The following is a 12,793-nucleotide window of genomic DNA, read 5'->3' as shown; positions in this document are numbered from 1 at the left end:
GCAGACTTCACTGTGGGCAGAGGGGCACTGGTTCCTGCCCCAGGTCAGCCCTGCCTCGTAAAAGTTTGCACTGATGGTTTACAGATGGGGAGGGGAACACTTAGGGGAGTTCAGTGACCCACCCAGTGAGCACTGGTGAGTGACAGAACCGGAACATGTGTAACTCACTTGTACATGTCACCTCTTCATCCCCACCTGAGAGGGGCTGTGAGTGCCTCACTACACAGGTGAAGGCACAGAGCTAGGGGATGGCAGCCCTGACCCATGGCCCCTCAGCCAGTTGCGATCAGAGCCCTGACTGCTGCCTGCAGGTCCTCTGCCTTCCTGACGACTTCTCGTCCCATTGTGGGGATGGAGTGAGGAAGAAGACACAAAGGCCACACACTGGAGACAGGCAGGGACCCTGTCCTAGAGGCTGAGGTCTGATGAGAGGCTCACAGCAGCCATGGATAGTTTGTCTTCTGTGTTCTTAATCTGGGGAAGGCGAGTCTCCCTTCCTGGGCACCTATTACGCATCAGATCCTGGGACGTAGTAATGACACGTGGTGGTCCCTGACTTCGGGAGTCCCTTAGCTTGGGGGATGAGTGGGTAAAGCGTCCGACTAGATGCTAACTCCCAGCAGCAGAGCCCTGTGGGCTCCAGCACACTGCAGAGCGGAGAGGAGGGAGGGCGTCGGGATCCTTGAGGCATAATCCTGATGTTTTGGTTTCTCATGGCTACTGTCCTTAACTACTGCAAATTTGCTACCTTACCACAACACAAACTTATTCTCTTACAGTTCTGGAGCCAAAAGTGTGGAGTCAGTTGCGCTGGGCTAAAGTAGAGGTGTTGGCCAGGCTGGTTTCCTCTGGAAGCTCATGGAGAAAAACCATTTCCTGGCCTTTTCTGGCTTTCAGCCACCTGGACGCCTTGGCTCATGACCCCTTCCAGGTCTCACTCCAGCCTCTGACTCATTGTCATGCCTCCCCCTCTTCTGTAGCAAAATCTCTGCCTTCCTCTTATAAAGACTCTTGTGATGACACTGAGGGCACACCTGGATAATCTAGGATAATGTCTCCCCATCTTAAGAGCCCGAATTTAATCCCATCTGCAAAGTCCCTTTGTTATCTAAGGGAACATTCACAGGTTCCATTGTGAGGGCTGTCATTCAATCTACCACATCTATCTGGATTCATCACTTCTTATCTGGCTGAATCATTTCATCTCTTAGAGCCTCAGTTTCCTCCAGTGTAAAATGGAGATAATAATCTCAACTGTAAAAGGGCTGTGGCTTTGAAGATTACATGGGACCATGTGAGCAGGTTTCATTGCATTATGTGGAATATTGATTTTAATCACTGCGCTGCAATTCGACTCTCCCAGGTTTACCCTTAGCCCTCAGCCCTCCCTAGCTGGTTTGATGCAGACACAAGCAGTTTTCACAGGAGCACAAGTTTAAAAAATAGGGGGCGTGAGGGGGGTGGTGCTTGAAGTGAATCTACTTCCAGATTCCCCACATCTGTCCTTTACTCCTGGCTATGGGGCACGGGAGCTCTGGCCTGTGGGTCTGAGGCTTCGCTTTGGCGATGGTGACAGTGTTTGGAAAGCGGAACTGGAAGCTGATGGAGACACCTTGCTCCCCCCACAGTTGCTCCATGAACTTGGACCCTCTAATGGCTGTGCACTGGGAGAGGGCCAGGTCCATCGGCTTCCACAGCCACTGGGCAGCTGTGGCACTGTAGATAATGAGTGTGAAGCTCCTGGCTGGCACTGTGTGCACACAGTCGGCGCTCACCACATGCCAGCCCCCTCTCCTTTGCCTTCCAGGTCCCCCTGCTTCTGATGGGCAGCTGCTGGCTCTCAGTGCCCCTTCCCTCCTTAAGTCTGGAGAGCCAAAAGGGGAGCTGTGAAGGACAATCGCCAGGGTTCAAGTGCAGCTGTCATCCAGCCACTGAGCGATGGGGGCGACTGCCTAGCCGCCTGGTCCTGTGCTCCCTCCCATGCATGATCTTACCTCCCCCTGGGGGGCGGGCACTGCATGGCTCCCCCCATGGCATTCCAGGTGGGAATTGCTCAGCAAACACTGGCTACTGATATGAATCTTCTTGCCTTCCCCTTCTCAGTGGCATTTGAACTTGAACGGGGAGGCAGAAGACCCTGGTGGAGAGAGGACAGCTGGAGGAGGAGCCCTGCAGGCAGGGGGCAGGGTGGAGCCATACAAGACTGGGGGTCTGTGTGACTCAATGGGATGCTGGGAATTTCCAGCCCCAGACTTAATTTCTTAAAGCTGGAGTTTGAGGACAACTGTCCCTTCATTCCACAGTCACAGTGGATCCAGAACCCTGGGAGCCCACCCTCAACCACTAGGAGAAAGCATTTGCAAGCCGTTTGGGAGCACCTGTTCCTGAGGCGTCCTGGGAACAGTAATTTGTACATCCCTGGCATGTCCATTTCCCTTAAAATCCAGAGAATGTGAATTTGCATGGCACTTGGCCGAGACTCTTCCCATCTCCCTTTGAGCTAAGAGAGGGCTCTTGTCCAGGCTCTGGTTCACTCTAGGCTCCCAGGCCTGGAACCATGGAGAAGGTGAAGAGGCAGCACCAAGGAGGCAGCTGGTCCCGGCGTGTCCCCAGCACCAGTGAGCTGGAGAGAGCCTCGGCTGCACACACATGTGGATGCTCCACGTGCTGCCCTAGCGGGTGCCCAAGACCCTTTGACATTTCAGTGCCAGAAGTCAAATGTCCCTTCAGAAGCCTAGTCCTACAAAGACATCACAATCCAACCTCCCACACGCACAGTAAGTGGAGTCTAAACCTCTTTCCCACTGGCTGAAACCTTGATGTGAGGTGATGGGTGAGAGAAAGGTGATGGGAAGGGCGACAGAGCTAGGGGTAAGTGACGTGGCTGGTGGGATGCCATGAGTTTGGAAACGGCCGAGGCTGCATGCCACCGAGGACGAGGGCCTTCCGAGCATCCAGGCAGGACTAGTGAGGTCCCAGGAAGCTCCCTGCACTCATCCATTCCATGCCAGTAGGTCTCAGCCATTGGAAGCTGCCAGGAGCAGCTCTTTGAAGCCAATGTTGTAGATCGTGGGAGATGCCTCCCTTGGAGCAGGCAGCCCAGTGCAAGCTACATGCACAGACAATGGAGCCGGGTCCTGGCCACCGCACCTGGAAGCCACCACCCCTTTACCTCCCCCAACCAAGGCTAGGGCCCTTTCCAGACCCGGAGAAGCCTCCTTGGGGACAGAAATCCACACATGAAAGTCCACCCCAGCAGAAGGTTGAGATGCAATGAATCAATCGTGTCTTACTGTGGCGGCTTTTGCTCCCAAACTGCCAAGTGTGTCATCACACAGCCCTCCCGACTGCTGGAGCATGACTTACCTGCAAGAGAAAACACAGATGGGGATGACAGCCACCTTCCCCTGGGATCGGCATGGTCTCTGGGACTGGGCCCGAGTAGCCCCTCGTGCTGAAGGAGGGGCAGGCTCTAAAAGGCTTCCCTCATCAGAGCAGAGCCAGGCAGGGCTGCTGCGAGACTCTCTTCATGCCTTGACCTTGACCAAGTCGATAGTCTGGGAGAAACGTGATAAGGCACAGAGCGGGGATCTGGAAAGAGGCTCTTCCCAGGGACCCGGAGTGACAGGGAAGCCATGCCCATAAGCCAGTGGGCAGAGGGTCCCAAAGTGCCATGAGCAACCAGGTGCGTCTAGTGGCACTAAGAGATGTTGCTTTCTGTGATAAGAGATGGGGACCGCCTCTGCTTGAATCTTTTCCTTGGGGAAGGGAACAGCAGCAGCCAAAATCTATTCTTTTTACTTAGCAACCAGAGAATTTGTGATTCATTGGATTTTTTAATCCTCTGCATAACTGCAAGCCAAAAGGAATTAGCAACTCTGGGGTGGAGTTTTGGTTCCTCTTTAAGCAACGATGCTTCCTCCACCCAGCTCACCATTCGCTGTGCATCAGAAGGAAGCAGAGGCGTCAGTTCTATTCATCCCATGCCAAGCCTGCCTTCTGCGAGGTATCTCCCTTGCAGGATGTTTTCAAGATTTACAGTTCTCCAGACTAGGAGGCGTGTTGGGGGCTCGGGCAAGGGCTGAGGATTTTAAATACCAACACTTCTCCCTGAATATACATGAACACGCCTGGCACACACTGAGAGACTTTAGTAAACATGGCTTGCCCGCCCTCCTTATGTTCCCTCCTGGCTGAGTGTACATCCCCAGTGCGCGTATGGAGTGATGGATGCTGCTCTGTGGTCAAAAGCCTGACGTACCAGTCAAAAAAATCTCACTGCAAAATTTTTCCTCGATATGCTTTATTTCAACCCAACTCTAGATATTGGCCTATATAATTTGGGACCACCATCATCCGGGGCACACAGCTCAAACCAAAGGCCAGTATTCACCTGGGATTCAAGATGGCAGCTCCAGGTGCAAGCTCAAGAGATGTAATCAGGATTTTGCAGACCCTGCTGATGTCTTTCTAGCATGGGGCCGGGTTGGACAGGTTTCTTCCCTGCGCGCCTACTCACAGTGTTGATATGCTAATGTACATTGTGACTCTCTAGTGCCCACCACTTCCTGGCCATGGGACCACTGACCCTGTCTCAGGAGATGAGAACAATGTTCATCTGGTTCTCGCATCAGCTCCTTGGGAGTCACCGTTGGGCCTCCCTGCTCCCCAGCTCTGTGGCAAATCTGTCACCAAGCCCTGTTGATTCTACTTCCTAAGTCTCTCTGGGAGCCACTGCCACTCTCACAGAGCAGGCTGTTGTCACCTATGGGACTGAAGGGTGGTGCTCCAGCAACCCTCTTGGGCTACGAAGTGGCAGCCATGGGGTGATATTGGCAGAACAAGAAGACAGAAGGAACCCAGGCTCTTCCTGATTCTTGAAGCTGCGGTGCCAGCCCTGTACCCGCCTCCTCTTGCCTTCTTTTGTGTGTGAGCAAAATAAACTTCTTTGTGGTGCAAAATCATGTTTTTGTCTGGGGGAGCGGGTTGATCATACACAGCCAAACTGCATCCAGCTGAGTCACTGAATCAGTGCGGGGATCTGACCTGCGAGCAGGGCTACACCTGGCAGCACAATCATGACTTTTTCAATTACAGAGTGATGGGGGCGGGGAAGATGGGAGGAGAGGCAGGTTCCGAGGGCCATGGAGAAGTGGGAGAGAAGTTATCCTCGAAACCACAGGTGGTCCAGCAGTTACTGGGCATGGAGATTCACCTGTACTACAAGGAACAACCTTATGAATTTGGCTCTATGATCATCTCCATTCTGTGAATGAGAACAGTGCGTTTGGAGGGATGAAGTAACTCGCCGAGGTCACGCAGTGCTGCGGAGCCAGGATCCCAACTCAGGAAGTCCTGAGAGCCCGCGCTTGCCCCCGACTCCCTGGAGGTGTGTCCATTTTACTTAAATACCCAACAGATTGAGGGTTTAAATGTAATATGCCCGTTTTTTGAGATGCTTGTTCTGTTCAGAGTTTGGCATCTTATTTCATAAACTGGAGGTGATAGTGGAGTGGGTCTCAGGGCTGGGTGTTGTGGGTATGGATGAGGTGAGGCGGGTGGACATGGTATTTGCACTCAGTAATTGCTGGGCTGCCTGTGACTCTAAGCAGAGTCTACTGTCAGTCTGGGGGGAAATTAAAGATGACCTAAGCAGAAGGCATTCCCTTTATTATTATTATTATTATTATTATTACTCATCACCATCACCAGCAGCAGTGGCCAGAGAGCCTTGGGTCAGTCTCATGGGGAAGCTTGTGAAGATAGAAAGCAAGGGTGCAGCAGAGGTGTTCCACCCCAGAAGACACTGGCTCGTCCTCCTCTTTGTACATCTGCTCCTGCTACGGAGGAAATGGGCTCCCAGGGTGGAGACACCGGCCTCTCCCTTAGGCCTGGGCCTCTGGGCCTTCCCCAGGCTGCTGCTGCCCTCTGCTGGTCACAGCTGGAATTTATGGCCATGGCCTCAGAGCACAGGGATGCTGGAAGCCTGGAGATTCGCGAGCGGGGTCCCCCACAGCTTCCTCTGTCATTGCAGTGTGGGCAATGACCACATTACTTGTTAGGAGCTGAAGGAAGACACCACTTTATATGGGGGCCTGGTTGCCCCAAGAACAATACATCACACAGGGTTGCCTTGGATGCTTGGCCCAGGGTGGAGAGAGGAGGAGGGTCGTCGAATGGAGAGCAGGGTGAGGACAACTTCATTACCACCTTTAAGCGACACTCCTACTCCCTGAGAGGCCTCAATTATTGCTCTAGTTTTCAGAGACTGCCACTCAGAATGGTAAAATAATTTCTTATTCCATTGCAGTCCAGACCTTAGACTGTGGGGTCAAATTGTGTGCATTTGAGACTCAGATCTTGTGTGACCTTGGGTAAGTTCCTTAACTCTCAGAGCGAACTCTTCTCACTGAGAGCTGGGGATGCTGCTGGCCATACAGAAGTGACTGAGAGGACTCCATGAGCTATGATGCAGGCAGGAAGCCAGCACATGCCTGGCAGGGGGCAAAGCTGAAGACCACTGAGCAAAGGCAGCTGCCACCCAAGAGACACCTGGAAAGCGGTGGTGGGATTGGAAGCTGGCCTGGCTGCCTCCCGCTGAGGGCAGATCTCCTTGAACAGGCTGTTGAGGCACAGGCTAAGGTCAGAGGTGGGGCTGTCCTCTGGAATGCAAACTGTAAATCTAGCAATGCCAGGCCCTCTTGCAGGCATCTCAAACCATGCTTAAAATCCAGGCCTTGGAGATCTTGGAACACTGCCCCCTACCCCCCACCGCCCACACACACACAATCCTTTTTGGGTACCTCTCAGTTCTCTGCTTTGAGCTGAACCCAGAAGGTGGAAAATGACATATCTTTCCCCTGGAGTCCCCACACCACTTTATTTGACATTCATTTATTCAGCAAATATCGACTGCATGCCTTTTCCGGGCCCAGCACCATTCTAGGGGTAGAGAAAAAGCAGCAAACACAACAGATAGTGGATCTGGCCTCAGGACACTCACATTTATTTCAGTAGGGGAGCGAGGAAGGAAACACACAGACCAAGGCCCCACAGAGTCTGTTATGTAGCATGAATGTTGGGGAGGAATAGGAGGGCAGGGAAGGAGAGGAGTGTTGCTATCCAGAAGAGGCGACCGGGAAAGTCTCACTAAAAGGAAAATGAGCCTCAAGAGTGTCTGCGGGAAGAGTGCTCCAGGCAGAGGGAACAGCCTGAGCAAAGGCCCTGAGGCGGATGTGTGGGTGCCATGTTTATGGGATGGATCCATCAGATACAAGGGAATGGAGCAGAGGGCCAGAGGGAGGAGGTGAGGTGTGGGTGGATGTGTTTGGAGTGTGCAGGCTGCTGCCTTTTGCTCTGAGTGAGACAGAAGGCGCTGGAGGGGTTCTGTGTAGAGGGGAGACACAGCCTGACTGGTGTGTAGAGCACCCCTTTGTCTGCTGGTTGAAGAATGGACTCAAAGAGGGGGAGCCATGGCAGAAGCAGGGAGGCCGGTGAGGAGGGGCGGGTGGTCATTTGGATGGAGTGGCGACTTCCCAGTGAGAAAGCCTGGCCAGACACTTGCGGCCTGAAGATAAGGGGGAGCAGGGATGTGTAGACAGTGTCAGGGGTCGTGGTTCTGGGCCTGTGGGACTCTCAGGGGCCGGGGAGTGGCTGGAAAGGACAATCCACCTTCCCCCTAGGTTCACATATGCAGGATATGCCTGGAATTGATGCTGTTGTCGTAAAGATGACATTTCTGATGGGAGGCTGCTGATTGGCTGGCTATTTTGAATGCACACATGCTTTCATTCAGTGGACTCCAACCACCGTCCTGTTGGTGGTGGGGATGGATTGGGGGTGGGGCCACCCCACTGTGAACATGGAGGTAAATTTGGATTCAGACAGCCTGGTTTGCAGGCCTGGCTCCACCACTTAGAAGCCTTGACCTTGGGGAGGTCATTTCATACCCCTAAGCTTCTGCTTACCCATCTGCAAAGTGGGAATTACAAGATAGCATTTATTGAGTAGTCAGTAATGTGGGTAGAGCACTTCGTATGTAGGAGGTGGTTACAGTAGCTGCTCAGTAAATGCTTGCTCTCACCTCATTTCTGGCCCCACCTTGTGAGGCCTAAAAGCTGGTTTCTATGCCAGTTTCAATACTGGCTTGCTGTGTGATCTTGGGGGAACTATTTGTCTTTTGAGTCCATCCCTTTGCTAAGAAATGGGGATAAGTCCAGGATGAAAAATACCTGCTCAGACAGCTCAGATCAGGAAGTGTGGCCATGTCATATTAACTGAGCCATTGACGAGATCTCTGCATGCAGTAGGTGCTCAATCAATATTCTCCTTGAAGATGAATCACTGCTGCTAGCATGAGGAGGCAGGCCTGGGACAGTCCCTCCTGGTTGCTAGCCCCGGGCCCCTCTGCGGCCATCCCCCTGTGGTAGAGCTCTGGCCTTCAGAGCTGCTGGTCCGCCACCCTCTGCCATCTGCCTCCACTGTCCCTGTGTGCCCTTCTGCCCCAACAGGGCTCAGCCTTGCTCTATTCTTCCCTGTCAATGCTCACTCCCCTGGTGAACCCATCTAGAGTCGCAGATTTAAACGCTGTCTCTGTGCCGATGACGCCACAATTCACGTCTCTGGCTAGGCTCTCCCCCTGACTCCAGACTCCAATTTCCAGCTACCTTCCTGACGTTTCCACTTCATTGTCTAATAGAAAAAACTCTCAGAATTAATAAAATGAGACTCCTGAAATTTTCCCTCTAATTTCCCTGTGTTCCCCAGGCAGGTGTCGAGGGAGTTTTCAAAGTCACATCTGAGTCATATCTGGGAGAACCTGCCTCTCTCACACCCAAATCCAGCCCACCAGCGAGTCCTGTTGGCTTGACCATCAAAATACACCCAGGGCCTGGCCACTGCCTGCCACTACCACCCGCACCCCCCACCTGTGTCCGGGCCCGGGCAGCCCCTGCCTGGCCTCCTGCCTGTCCTCTCTGCCTGCCGTGGTCTAGCCCATCAGTGTGGCTCAGCAGCCCTTTAGTGCGTCCAAGCCAGATCACTGTCCCCTTTTGCTCCATACCCACCAATAGCACCCAATTTCCCTTCAGAATAAAAACAGAGCACTGCAAAGATACTTGGCTGGAGATAAAACCCGGAACAAGACAGAAACTGAGCCTGCCCTGTTGGACCTTACAGAGTGCAGGGACACTGATAGCAAATAAGTAAACGGCAGCGTGCACAGAGTTTCAGGTTGTGGCGGTTCTGTGACAACTGTGCTGACTTGGGTGGAGAGCTACCTTGGACAGGGGAGTCAGTGAAGGCCTCTCTGAGGGGGTAATATTTAAGATAACAAAGAGATTCAGAACGGAAAGAGACTCTTAAAACATCCACTTTAAAAGGTTTTCTTGTCCATGTGTGGTGGCTCATGCCTGTAATTCCAGCCCTTTGGGAGGCCAAGGCAGGCAGATCACTTGAGATCAGGAGTTCGAGACCAGCCTGGCCGACCTGGTGAAACCCAGTCTCTACCAAAAATACAAAAATTAGTGGGTGTGATGGCTTACACCTGTAATTCCAGCCCTTTGGGAGGCCAAGGCAGGCAGATCACTTGAGGTTAGGAGCTTGAGACCAGCCTGGCCGACCTGGTGAAACCCAGTCTCTACTAAAAATACAAAAATTAGTGGGTGTGGTGGCTTACACCTGTAATTCCAGCTACTCAGGAGGCTGAGGCACAAGAATTGCCTGAGCCCGGGAGGCGGAGGTTGCAGTGAGTGGAGATTGCACCACTGCACTCCAGCCTGGGTGACAGAGTGAGTCTCTGTCTCAAAAATAAATAAATAAATAATAAATAAAAGATTTTCTTGTTACATTTCTATATGGAAGCAAGAGAAACCCAGAGAGGTGAAGTGACCTGCTTAAAGCCACACAGCATATTACTTACAGAGCTGGAATTCCAGGCAGGCCTCTTGACAATCTAGTTTGTGATTTAGGGGTTGCCAGCCTGGAGCTACAATCCCTAACAGCGATGCTTGGGAATGCTATGAGCTATTAATCTCCTCTTACATGTAAAAAAATTGCAAAATGCATCCATCATATTAATCATGACCTTTCTCTTTTTGGCTTTCAGGACACACCTGCCTGGCCTTCCTCTTCCTTCACTGGTTTCCCGTCCCAGTCTTTGCTGGTCCTTCCTAACCTGCCAAGCTCTCACCATTGGAGAGCCTGGGGCTCGGGACTTGATGCCCTTTTCTTCCCTCTTTACACACACACTCCCTGGGACAGCGCATGTAGTTTTGTGGATTGCCGTGCCAATGACTTGAAAATTCTATCTCTTGCCAGGACCTCTCTTTCGAACACCAGCATCAAACATCCAGTTGGTACTTTGGTGCTACTCGAAGTGTGGTTCTCAGTCTGGCAGCACCAGCATCACTTGGGAAGCTGCTGGAAGTGCATAACCTTGGGCCCCATTTTGGGGCTACTGAATCAGCAACTCAGGGGTGCCGGGGTGGGAGAGGCATCCATCTGTCTGGTTTAACAAGCCCTCCAGGGGACCGAATGGATGCTGGAGTTTAGGATGCATTGTATTCCTTGCTGTCTCCACCTGGATATCTCCCAGGCATCTCAGACTTAGCAAGTCCAAACCTAAATTCCTGATATTTCCTCACTTTACTAGCCTTCTCCGTCTAAGTCAGTGGCGACTTCATCTGGACATCTGCTCAGACCAGTAACCCTGCGGTCATTCTGGAGTCTCTCTTCGTCTCACCTCCACTTTGGCCTCTCAACAAATCCCACCGGTTCCATTTCCACAACACCTGCAGAACCACACCCCTTCACCACCTGCACTGCCACCCCCTGGCCAAAGCTGCAGCACCTCCCATTAGATTCTTGCAGAAGCCTCTTGGGCGCTCTTCACGCTCTGCCCTTGGCCCCCGGTCTATCCCAGCATAGCAGCCAGAGGATTAAAATGCCGTCAGCTCTTGTCTCTACCTCAAGCCTGCCAGTGGCTCCCCTTCTCCTGCAGATTAAAAGCCACAACCCTTACCCCGACGCACAGCCAACACCCCACCCCCACCCCATCCCCTTGCCATCTCTCTGACCTCTCCTCTCCCCTTAGCTCTCTGTCCCTGGCCTTTTTGCGCATTCTGGAACTTTCCTGGAACACGTCCAGGCACATTCCTGGCCCCTGCACTGGCTGATTCTTCTGCCTGCAAAGCTGTCCTCCCAGATATCTGCATATCCAGTCCCCAACTTCAGGTCTTAAAACCACTTCTCAGTGAGGCTCCCTGACCATCTTAGCCACTTAATTTTTAAAATTTGCTCCTGTGATCAGCTGCCCTGCTCGTTTTTCTCATCTTATGTGTCGCCCATGTGTTTGGGAGAGTGTCCGCTCTCGCTCTCGCTGTCCCCTACTCGCCTGACCGGCGTCCTCCTCCCACTCCGGACCTTCCTGCTCCGCCTGTCTTACCTATTCTGGACACCAGGTGGCGCCCCACACCGCCCAAGTCCCTGGCCGCCTCCATCCTTGCGGGAGAGAGACCCTGAGAACGCCTGCGGGAGGCGTGATTCCCCCCAACCCCTTCCCTCTGCTCTCCCCCTCCTCAAAGGAGGATGTCTTTTCTGACCCCAAAGCGGATGGCTCCTCTGAGACCCAGGAATTCACAATTCTTCCTCTAGGAAAAAAGAGGGAAATGGCTTCTTCCAGGTTCAATCAGTGCTCAAGTCCCAACCCGCCCCCACGTGAGGGAACACTGTGCAGACCTGCTGCGTGCTGGCTGCGCGCTGGGTGCTTTTACATGGTTGTCCCATGGAGCCCTCAGCACGGCGTTAGCGTCCCCACTTACAGATGAAGAAATTGAGGTTCAGAGAGGCCAGGTTGCTTGCCTGAGGTCACACAGCTGACAAGTGCAGAACTGGGATGCTAACCTGACTCAGAGTCAGGGTTCTTCCACTAATCGAATGTCCCCCACTGGGTAGAGAATGGCCCCCGAGAGAGAGAAGGCACAGCAGGAGGCCGGCCCGTCCTTAGGCATCACATTTTAGGAATGGAGGAAGGGAGCTGATGCTGGTTTGCGCCAGCCTCTTTTATTTACCGCCCGTATCTCTAGCGGTAAGGATGTGCAAACGACCCAGAGAGGTTGTGGCGCTTGCCCAGGGTCACGCAGCAGAGCACTCCCACTTCTGTGGGTTCACCCTGGGGTGGGGCGGTAGAGCACTCTGCAGCCCCTGACAAAGGAAGCTGCTTCTCTTCAAAGGATTCTTCAAAAGCCTTGCAAGGAAGCGCCAGAGGGCAGCGGTGAAGCCTGGAGGAGAATCTTTTGTGGGAAAAAAGATACAAGATTTGAGGCGAGAATCCTAATTACAGAAGGACTAATAGCCTGGAAATCCGTGTGGCGTTGGTGGGACAGGGCTTGATTCCAGGGCATCTAGTAATTTCTGAGACTTTCCCTTGCCTGCTCTCATGGGTATTCATTTTCCCTCGCCTCTTGGAGGCAGAGGCAAAGGCTCCTAGAGCTTTGATTCAGATGCGTGTTTTTCTGCTCCCCAACCGCAGCTGAGCCTGGCCTGGGACTGGGGAGGAGGACAGAGGACAGGCACGAAGGTCCTCTGAGGCCGGGGAGGGCTCGGAGCTGAGCAGCCTCAAGCATGGTGGGCTTTGGACCTATGGCTTGCTGTCACGAAGGCAGCTGCCATTACTGAGCTGTGTGTGCAGATATCACCTGGGGCTGTTGTCAGTGCTACTCTTTGCCCTGGTCAGGACTAGCCCAGGTCTCTAGTGGGGGCAGCAGGTGGCCTTGGGGAACCCAGAGGCCCCTGG

The 12,793-nt window shown here is 53.1% G+C and overlaps 1 protein-coding gene across 3 annotated transcripts in view; it reads right to left on the bottom strand.

Annotated features, from left to right (window-relative positions):
• KCNIP1 (potassium voltage-gated channel interacting protein 1) overlaps positions 1-12,793 on the bottom strand; it is a 236,764-nt gene that overhangs the window by 92,508 nt on the left and 131,463 nt on the right. Inside the window, exon 1 of one of the 3 annotated variants that reach the window (XM_012461124.2) lies at positions 3,294-3,312. The exons of the other annotated variants lie outside the window; for them this stretch is intronic. The gene's annotated coding sequence lies outside the window, so the exon portion shown is untranslated. Of the gene's footprint in view, positions 1-3,293; positions 3,313-12,793 lie in introns of those variants that run through there. 3 annotated transcript variants of the gene reach the window in all.

Source organism: Aotus nancymaae, unplaced genomic scaffold, assembly GCF_030222135.1.
Source record: "Aotus nancymaae isolate 86718 unplaced genomic scaffold, 86718_ANA_hifiasm-v0.15.2.pri h1tg000015l_1, whole genome shotgun sequence".
In the NCBI taxonomy this organism is placed as follows: Eukaryota; Metazoa; Chordata; class Mammalia; order Primates; family Aotidae; genus Aotus; species Aotus nancymaae.
This window is presented reverse-complemented; position numbering and strand designations above follow the sequence as displayed.